The sequence below is a fragment of the Sinocyclocheilus rhinocerous genome, unplaced genomic scaffold, assembly GCF_001515625.1.
Source record: "Sinocyclocheilus rhinocerous isolate Xijiao unplaced genomic scaffold, SAMN03320098_v1.1 scaffold349, whole genome shotgun sequence".
NCBI classification, from domain to species: Eukaryota; Metazoa; Chordata; class Actinopteri; order Cypriniformes; family Cyprinidae; genus Sinocyclocheilus; species Sinocyclocheilus rhinocerous.
Window position 1 is genome coordinate 535,735 of NW_015637137.1, and position 9,863 is coordinate 545,597.

Genomic DNA, 9,863 nt, shown 5'->3' on the forward strand with positions numbered 1-9,863 from the left:
GTGGACTAAGAGCGGAGCGAGGTTAGATGTAAATGCAGCCATGGTTAAACGCTGGAATACCATCCGTAAGACTCATTAGCGGCAGTGAGTGTGAGGTAACGCGCTCGGCCGGCCCCCTGAACAACCAGGCCCCTTTTCTTTCCAGCAAACTCTCCATCCTTTCCTCACAATAATGAGAGAAAAAGGTCACGTTTTCACAAGAGGGGAAATGAAGGCAGTGTTCGCGGTTGCTTTACAGTCCTAGTTCACCAACTCCAATAAATGAGCATGTACAACAAGCCAAAGGGCCTTTTATTGCAAATTTAATTCATTTCTCTAGACAACTGTGAAATTTGCCATTGACATTAGTTATTACCCTGAGGCCAACGAAGAGATGATCTCAGTTAATAAATGATCCCTAACAAGAAGCGCTCCTCTTTTTCTCTCTCTCTGGCTCTCTCTCTTTCTCGCTCTCTCTGTTTTCCTTCTTTGCCTGCTGTGAGAAGCTCATTGCACAGAGACGCTACTGTCAGTTCTTCCAGATACTCAGTTCTGCACCCTTCCATACATACACACACACACACACACACACACACACAGAGTGAGCATTGTGAGAAAAGCTTTAGTGGTCCTACAGCTGCTCCCTGTTACCCTGTTATCTCTGTTACCCAACATAAAGAGCTGTGGTTGCAGGTCAAACACACAGAGAGGATCTTTCTTTCTGTCATATTGCACACACACACACACACATATGTTTTTCTATCATGGTGGCAACTTTCCTTTGACTTGTATTGTTTTATATTGAGCTGCTAATCCATCCAGATGCTGGTGCATCGAGCATTTTTGTAATTTTTTTATTACAACATTATTTAGCATATTATTAAAATCACAGTGGATGATAGTGGAGGACAAAGTACACAAATCCTGAATTTGAAGCATAAATACCTTAATAAAATATTACTCCAGTAAAAGTAAATATATTCCTTTTAAATTTCTGCATCAGAAAAAGCACAGAAGTACTTACTTTTTTAATGTTGTTAAACTTTTGATGCATAATAATAATAGTTTTGTTTATTTATATAGATTTTCTCTTGAGCTTAAATAGGTTAGAGCTTAGGCTGACATTATTAAGAATTATTATGAGACATCAACTATAAGGCAGTAGTCAATAAGAATGTGTTGGTGCATACATAAATTGTGACCCTGGACCACAAAACCAGTCTTAAGTCGCTGGGGTACATCAATGGAAAGCTTATTTATTCACCTTTCAGATGATGTATAAATCTCAATTTCGAAAAATTGACCCTTATGACTGGTTTTGTGGTCCAGGGTCACAATTTTGTATATATATAATTAATTATGCATGACATGCATGATATACAAATAAGCAACTATTCATTTCTATTACCAAAACATTAAAACTTGTCATCATAGTTGAATGCTAAACTAATCCCATCAGTTAAATTGGCCACATGCACCAAGGATCATATTAGACCTGATTATTTGATCAGTTTGAGTCAGACATAACCATATTGTGAGTTGTGACTAGTTTTGACCGGATCATCGATTCAGTGAGTTCTTTGGTGAATACATTATTCCATGTGAGTTGTGAATGGTAACACTTTAGTATAGGGACATATTCTCACTATTAAGTCGTTGCTTATTAGCATGCCTATTATTAACATATTGGCTGCTTATTAGCTTATTAGTACTTATAAAGCACATATTCTGTATGACCATATTCTACATCCCTAATCGTCGTAAAAGTCGTAGTTAATGGTTTGTTAATAGTGAAAATAAAGTGTGGCCAAAAGAATTGCCTTAAAGTATGGTTCAGGGCAAACTGGACATCAATTGGATATTTCAACAGGTTGGTTGAAAAGATTTGGCACAAAACAATGACTCATCATGAATCCAGAATCACTATGTTATACAAGTTTCCAAAAGTGAAAATACTAAAGTACAGATAATTGAACAAGAGAAAAAATAGCCAATTTTGATATTGTCCCCACATTGCTTTTAGGAACATTTGGTTCCCACAATTTAGGCTGAACCTGACCCACCCACACACACACACACACACGTGTTTACCACGCAGGCACGCCACTGTCCCAGTTTGCGAGTATTGCTGCACCATTAATGATTCCATTAACCATTCATTTCTAGTGACAGTAATTCATAGTTTTATTTGTAATTTTATATGTTGACTTCTTCTCCCGCAGCACCAATACATCTAATATCAACCAATCCAAATGTTTGGTTTGAAAGTACGAAAAAAAAGTTCCCTAATCTAAAATTATTATTTCTTGACAAATGGAATCCATTATCAACTGATTCATGAATATTTGTCCAGTCCAGCAATGACAAGCTACACTTTCTCATCTAGGGGAAATAGAATTGTTCAAATTGTGTTTGAGAGAAGGCTCACACACTGGAGGCGGCCCATAATGCAATACGCCAATTTTTTCCTATTTTTTGCAGTTCCAATTTATTGAAGTAACAGAGCAGAAAATGCAGTGACAGCTGTAGCACTTTATTGCGAATTAGTACATACGTTCGGCAGAGAGAGACAGAGAAAGAGAGAGAGAGAGGGGACTCATTGTATTTCTGTAATTGCCACGGGCTCTGAAAATGGGCTAGCAATAGTACTGGAGCAATTACATATTGAAGACAGAAGATGACAGGATATACTTTGAACATCAGATCACATTTACACTGGGATTTGACCCCCTTCCTCAAAACAGAGCTGAGAGGAGAGGTACTATGACAATGACAGCCATACATGCTCATGACTTGGTGAGGCCACTGGATGATTATAATTATTGTGTCTGACGTTTGACCCGGTATTGATGGTGTGGCTGCTGCATGTTTCTCCCTCCGTGTTTCAACCGCAGATGTGTTTAACAGGCTGACACCATTTCTCGCAAGAGGTCAGTGCAGGTGAACAGAGAAATGAACACTTGCCAAATACTGTTAAACTTCCACAAATGCCTACACTCTAAATTGTCACCATCACGCCTTTGTTAGGACCGTATGGGGGTGTCCGGTTTGGGTTATGTTCATACGGAAGGTTCATGAAGTCAAAAGTTGAAGTCAAAAGGTAAAGGTAAGGTAATGAAGTCAAAGGTAATAGCACTGGTCAAAGGCTGGAGAAGGTAAAAAGCTATTTTATTTCATTTTATTATTTTATTGTATTTCTATTAAATATTTTATTTGGTGATGGCAGAAATGAGCACAGGATAGACTTAACAAGATTGTCCATACTCGTATGAAAAAACACATTATTAAGCGATAACACAGCCACTGTTCGCACCCCTCCATCTCATTCGCAAGAGACAATCCATAGATTGTGCATTTCGATTTGCTAGGCTGCCTTCCAAAATACACGTTCATTTCCTGTTGTTATTAGTTTGTCATGTTGCATGAATTGATAACATGACGCAGCTTGTCTGCCGCCGCTCGTCTCCTGCATTGTGATGTGGGGTCAACGGCATGAATGATGAGCAAATGCAGTGAATAGAAGAGATGTCATTCAGCCATTACAGTAATTTTCTATTTCTGTGAAAAAAAATAAAAATAATAATAATAATAATAAGGTAGAAAAAAAAAAACTCTTTTGGGCTTTACTTCAATATAGACCAGAATTCTTGCATATTCTTTTTTTTTTCCAGGTTATGGCCCAAGCCTTATTCTGGAGAAAATTAGGTGTGATTGTGTGAGAGTATTTGTTAAAAAGGTAGTAAAATATTGGTTTACAACAACAGCAGTAGGTTTACTGTCCTTACTTATAGGAAGCTGACACTGAAACAATTTACAGAGATGTAAGATAACACTGTACGCTGTGAGGTTTTGATGTATTCATCATGAATACATTGTGGCTTTTCTCTTTGAATATGTGTTTTACTGCAACATAAAAAGGATTTGATCTGAACACTTATCACCTTTTACAGAGAGGAGACAGTCTGCTGTCAATAATCCTGAAACCACCTAAGCTCAGTCTGAAACTGCACCTATAGCGAACACATTAAAGAGTAACAAAGCCCTCCTGTCAAGACATAATACTTCTCTTATTGACAGACAGGGAAATACAGCTGGATTTTGTGTGTGCGTGTTTAAGAAACGGAGAGCCAGAGACAAAAAAAAAAGGGAGAGAGCTCAGTTCATTTGCATGGCTCGTTTAGCTGGTGCACTTAATCATGGATTTTCTGCGGTGCAAGTGCAGTGTCTTTTTTCTCAAATGACTGAGCTCCAGCAGGGCGAGTGCAGGAATCCTCTTAGTGCAAGCCCACCTTTTCCCTACTCTGCCACTAATGTGTGTGTGTGTGTGTGTGTGTGAGAGAGAGAGAGAGAGAGAGAGAGGGAGAAAGAAAGTGTATACAAATGTATACAATGGCTCTAAAAGTACCTGGAACTGGCATGTCCATAGTTATTGTGAAATGACTTCATACATCAATTAAAGAAATTAATATAGAAATAGCGTTGGGAATGTCATCATTTGGAAAAAATTAAGTGACAGATTTATTTATATAATATCTTAAAGGTGCAGTAGGAGATCTTGGAAAATGCTAACTTTAGCTCTGAAACCGAACATCCCACCCTCCCTGCAAATCGCCGTCCAAAGCCACGCCCCCTGAACGCATGAACGCGAACAGATCAGACAACCAGAGACAACATTACTACAATACATCATGTGTCATTATTTTTAATTTTAATTTTAATTATGTGATTCTGAATTAAGACTGGAGTAATGGCTGCTGAAAATTTAACTTTGTCGTCACAGAAATAAATTAAATTTTTAAATATTAAATTTTTAAATATATTCAAATATAAAACAGTTATTTTAAACTGTAATAATATGTCACACATTTGACTGTTTTTGATCAAATACATACAGCCATGGTGAGCATATATGCTTGCAAAAACATTAAACAAAAATTATAATTATTCCAAACTTTTGACTGGTAATAAGATGTAACAATTATATTGATTATATTGATTTAAGAAGAAGAAGAAGCAGAAGAAATTTTATTTATTCTAAAAAGCTTCAAGTTTTCTTTTTGGGTTAGAGTCTAAAGTAATTACACTTAGCTATATGAAACAACAGAAATCTTTTATATGTCCTCGTTTAAATAGCTTGTAAACATGTGCGTGTGTATGTGTGTACTTCGCATTTAGAGCCACCTCTCCATTGGGACTGACCTTGCCCACTACACGGCAGCCTCCATTAATACAGGTTTAATTAAACTGAACCCGTCTGGGCGTCTCCTGCTGCCTGCATTGCCCCGCAGGGGAGCACACACAGTCAGCCCTCCATTACACACTGACAGGACCAGATACACACACACACACACACACACACACATATCCACACATACTCCACTTGTGTAGTAACACAATACGATTGTTAAAATTAGAAGATGGGAAAATTCATGCTGGAGTTCAGTTCATTTCCTAAACATTACAGTGCAGAAATGTTCCTTTCCCAGATCAGGCCAAACAGAGGTTTCCAAGTGTGCCGCAGAAGTGGATTGAGTGTCAGGCCAGGCCACGTCTGTAATGGAACATGCCTTCAGTGGCAATATCTAATCAGCCAGATCTAATCAACAAATTACAGTGATGTATGTGGTCTGCAAATTCTGTGACTAATAAAGTACATTGTATTTAACATGTTTAAAGTGTGTCCCTGTGTGCCTCCTCTGTCTCCTTGATTAATGTAAATGTAATTAAGCACCATGCTAATTAAGCCATAAATAATGACAAGGTGCGCATTTATGCAAAGATAATGGCACACCTAGATAAAGTGATACATTGATGTATCTTCAACTTCTTTTCAACAATGGAACCTATGATTTGCAACCAGTAAAATGGCTGTAAATTGCGAGTGACTTGTTTTTTCATCATCATATGTTGATGACAGTCTTTGAATCACCTGCATCATCTTTTCTAAAATGAGAGTGTTGAATGATGCAAACAACAGCACTTCACAGAGTGAATTTGAGGAAATTCACAAGGTGACGCCAGTGTTGCTTTCACAAAAAGAAAAAAACTTTTAAAAAAACCCTGCTAAAACATAATAAACTAAACATCACATATACCGACTTAAAGGGATAGTTCACCCAAAAATGAAAATTTGATGTTTATCTGCTTACCCCTAGGGCATCCAAGATGTAGGTGACTTTGTTTCTTCAGTAGTACACAAACGAAGATTTTTAACACAAACCGTTCCAGTCTGTCAGTCTTATAATGGAGGTGAATGGGTACACAAACAAAACCAAATTAAACCCTGCTAGGCGCGTGAGACGTCATCTTCTTCTTCTTGCTTTAGAAGAAGAAGAAGATGCCTCACGCACCTGCTGTTGAGAACGCGCTCAGGAGGACGCGCTCAGGACAGTTCCTGTTCACCTCCATTATAAGACTGACAGACTGCAACGGTTTGTGTTAAAAATCTTCGTTTGTGTTCTACTGAAGAAACAAAGTCACCTACATCTTGGATGCCCTGGGGGTAAGCAGATAAACATCAAATTTTCATTTTTGGGTGAACTATCCCTTTAAACAGGAGGTGTCTGTTTGAGTTTATCAGTAGAGAAGCAACTCCATGAACACTGTCGCTGTACTGTAACACAGATACAAGCGTGATGAATGCTGTTAGGTAAATTCTGATGGTCACATTTCAACTGCAAAGCTTGACATTTATAGTGTTGCCTGTCATCTGCAACATCTCTTGCTTCTAAGCAGAGAAATGTGCACAATAAATAGATTCCAGCTTGTTCAGTCAATTCAGCATCCACACTTGTCAGCTGTTTACCTCCTCTCTCTCTCTCTCTCTCTCCTAATATGTGAATAACACGTATGTTTCTCTGATTAATGACACCTGGACTGTAGCTGACGGTGCACATGTGGCAGTGACAAATGTAGGTATCCATTGCTATAGTGATGGCATAAACACAGCCCTTAGCTGAAACTGCAGCCACAACACGTTTATCAACAGCATGAGATGGGGGAGAAAATCTGTAACTGTATATTTCCATTCAATGCTACAGTATAGGACCACCCTAAAGACAAGAAAAAGAAAATCTAAGAAAGGGGAATCCTATAGGGTCTAATCTGGGCGAAAAGGAGACTTAGTACTTACAGATAATTGTGTAGTGGTCTGAATTAACCAATAACCCATTTGCTAAGTAAGAAATCCACAGCCTTAGTTATTTAAGACTATCAAGTCAAGTCAAGTCACCTTTATTTATATAGTGCTTTTAACAATACAGATTGTGTCAGCTCTACTACTTGCAAGCTCACTCAAGAGAGTACTTCCATTCAATGCTACAGTATGGGACCACCCTAAAGACAAGAAAAAGAAAAAGAAATCTAAGAAAGGGGAATCCTATAGGGTCTAATCTGGGCGAAAAGGAGACTTAGTACTTACAGATAATTGTGTAGTGGTCTGAATTAACCAATAACCCATTCGCTAAGTAAGAAATCCACAGCCTTAGTTGTTTAAGACTATAAATGAGTGCAGAAAGGAAAGGGGGAAAAAATTGTTACCTCAATAAACCCCTGGCTGAAACCAATAATTGTTTGAATAATCAGTTTAACTGATACATTTAAAAGAATTGGAGGAATGATTTGAACATGAATTGGACTTCACTACCTCAAGTTAATACAAACTTTGTTTAAAGGCCACAGTTCCAACTGAGAAACTCACAATGGTCTCAATAAGCCTTAAGTTTTTGGATGATCCTTGCATGTGATTAAACCTGCAACCTTGAAGTATCCCAGATCTTTAACTATTAGGCTTTAATCATGCCAGTGCATAAGGTGGAAACAAAAAAGTAATGCACTCTGATTCATACCACCACATTTGAACATGCAAAGAGGGACCTCTAGATCAAGGTAAGTAGATGCATGAAATACCTTTTTAAATAAAATAAAATAAAATTTTATTTTATTTTATTATAAAAGAAAATAAATTTTGTATCTTTGCAATTCATACTTTATGTTTTGGTAAATTGTTGGCTAATTCGTATGAATTCGTATGCCGTAATTTGTATGTTTTCATACAATACGCCCCGCTGATAGTTATGTTATAGGGGTGGACCTTCATGCTTACTTTTCTGAAGGTAAAAAAGCACATTTTCGTATGAGTCGAATGGTACAAATTTGAATGAAATTGCCACCTTGTAAAATAGTTATGTTTTCCTGTGAGATCAGTTTGGAAATTGCTAGTAAATTTAACAACTAATTAAAATAACACATTGAATTAAACATTACATTTTGAAGTAGAAAACTGAAATCTTTGGTTTCTTTTCTTCTTCTTTTTTTTAACAATACTTCAAAAAATATAAAAATATGTATATTTTTTTGTAATGCCATGCATTGTCAAAATAGCCTGCATGGTCTGCTGACTGGTTAAAAGTGGCATGTGATCATATTTGAAATAATGCAAATGATTGTTTTAAACAATGCGCTTGTGTAAGACCATTAAGAGGCCCGCTTTGCCTCTGTTCTGGGGGCAATTCAATAAATCCAAAGCTGTTATTCAATTAAATATTTACTACTGGAATTCAATTAAGTAATAATGATGGATTCAGAGGGGGACTGAAGCATGCTCCCTTCACTTACACTGCCGTCCAGTGACATTTTCAATTTAATAACTGTCTTTTTTTTCCCCCCCTATACGCAACTCTACGTATTATTTATTTGGTCAGAGTGGCAGCCTGGTGGTGATCAGCACACCAATCAGCTGTCTCCGCTCAGTGTAAACAGAGCAAGTGTTGCATCAGCTCAGCAATGAACAGTTCCATATGAAAAGTAAAATAAGTCACATTAAATGGAAACTAGCAAGATCTTAAAGTAGGGGCAGGAAGCAATGATTATCTTGAATAATTTTTCTTCCTTTTGTGGTCTAACATGTTAGCCAGCACTTTCATTCTTTATAAAAGTATCTATCAGACTGGATGTTGAAGTGATGGAGAGACTGCGGCGAGTATGACTGGACAGGAATGCCACGCTCTAGTACTTGCAAACTCACTCAAGAGAGTGACATTTGTTCTCCAGTTGCCTATCAAAAAAGGAGAGCACTGTCTCTAAGTTAACAAGATAAAGGTTACGGAGCAGGTGAATTTAAGAAAGCACGGATTTCACTTCCAGAGCACTTTTTATGAACACCCAACATGTTCCTTATTGCCAGAAGTGACAGTTCTGGAACTTGATGAATGATGTTTTGACCACCGGTCTTTACACCGTTTCAAACAATCCAGACTCACAGTTTATTCCATTGAAGTTTGACGTTAGCATGTTGCTAAGCTAATTCAGTGCCTCAGCTAATTAAATTAGCAAGGATGGGTGGAAAGTATTAATACTTTTGATAGATGTTGTATCAAGTTGACTGATCTTAAGTATTTCAATAATAATTAGTGATTTTCATGTATTGACCAAAGCAATACGTCAAATAAACTTGGAATTAGTATAAACTTGAATTGGAAAACAATGAACAATGAAAACTCTAATGTTGGGTTCGAGTCCACCTAAGTCGAGTCCAAGTCGAGTCCGAGTCTATAACCAATCGAGTCTGAGACAAGTCCGAGTCCAAAATGGGCCGAGTCCCATAGAGCCGAGTCAGAGTCGAGTCCGAGTCCAACGAAACTCTATTATTTCTTAGTATCTTAACATTGTTTTAACCTTTACAACTAGAAAAACGCAATGTCCATTTAAATGTAACAAAAGCAAACCTATATTGTATCTTGCCATTTTGATTTTTGATTAATAATTAGTGTCCTGCTTTGCTTAGCAAACTTAAAGTCATGTAACAGAAGTAATGGCTGAATTGATTTATGTATTGTGACATATTTCAGAGTGGAACAGGTTTTAGAATGTGAAAAATTAAAGGG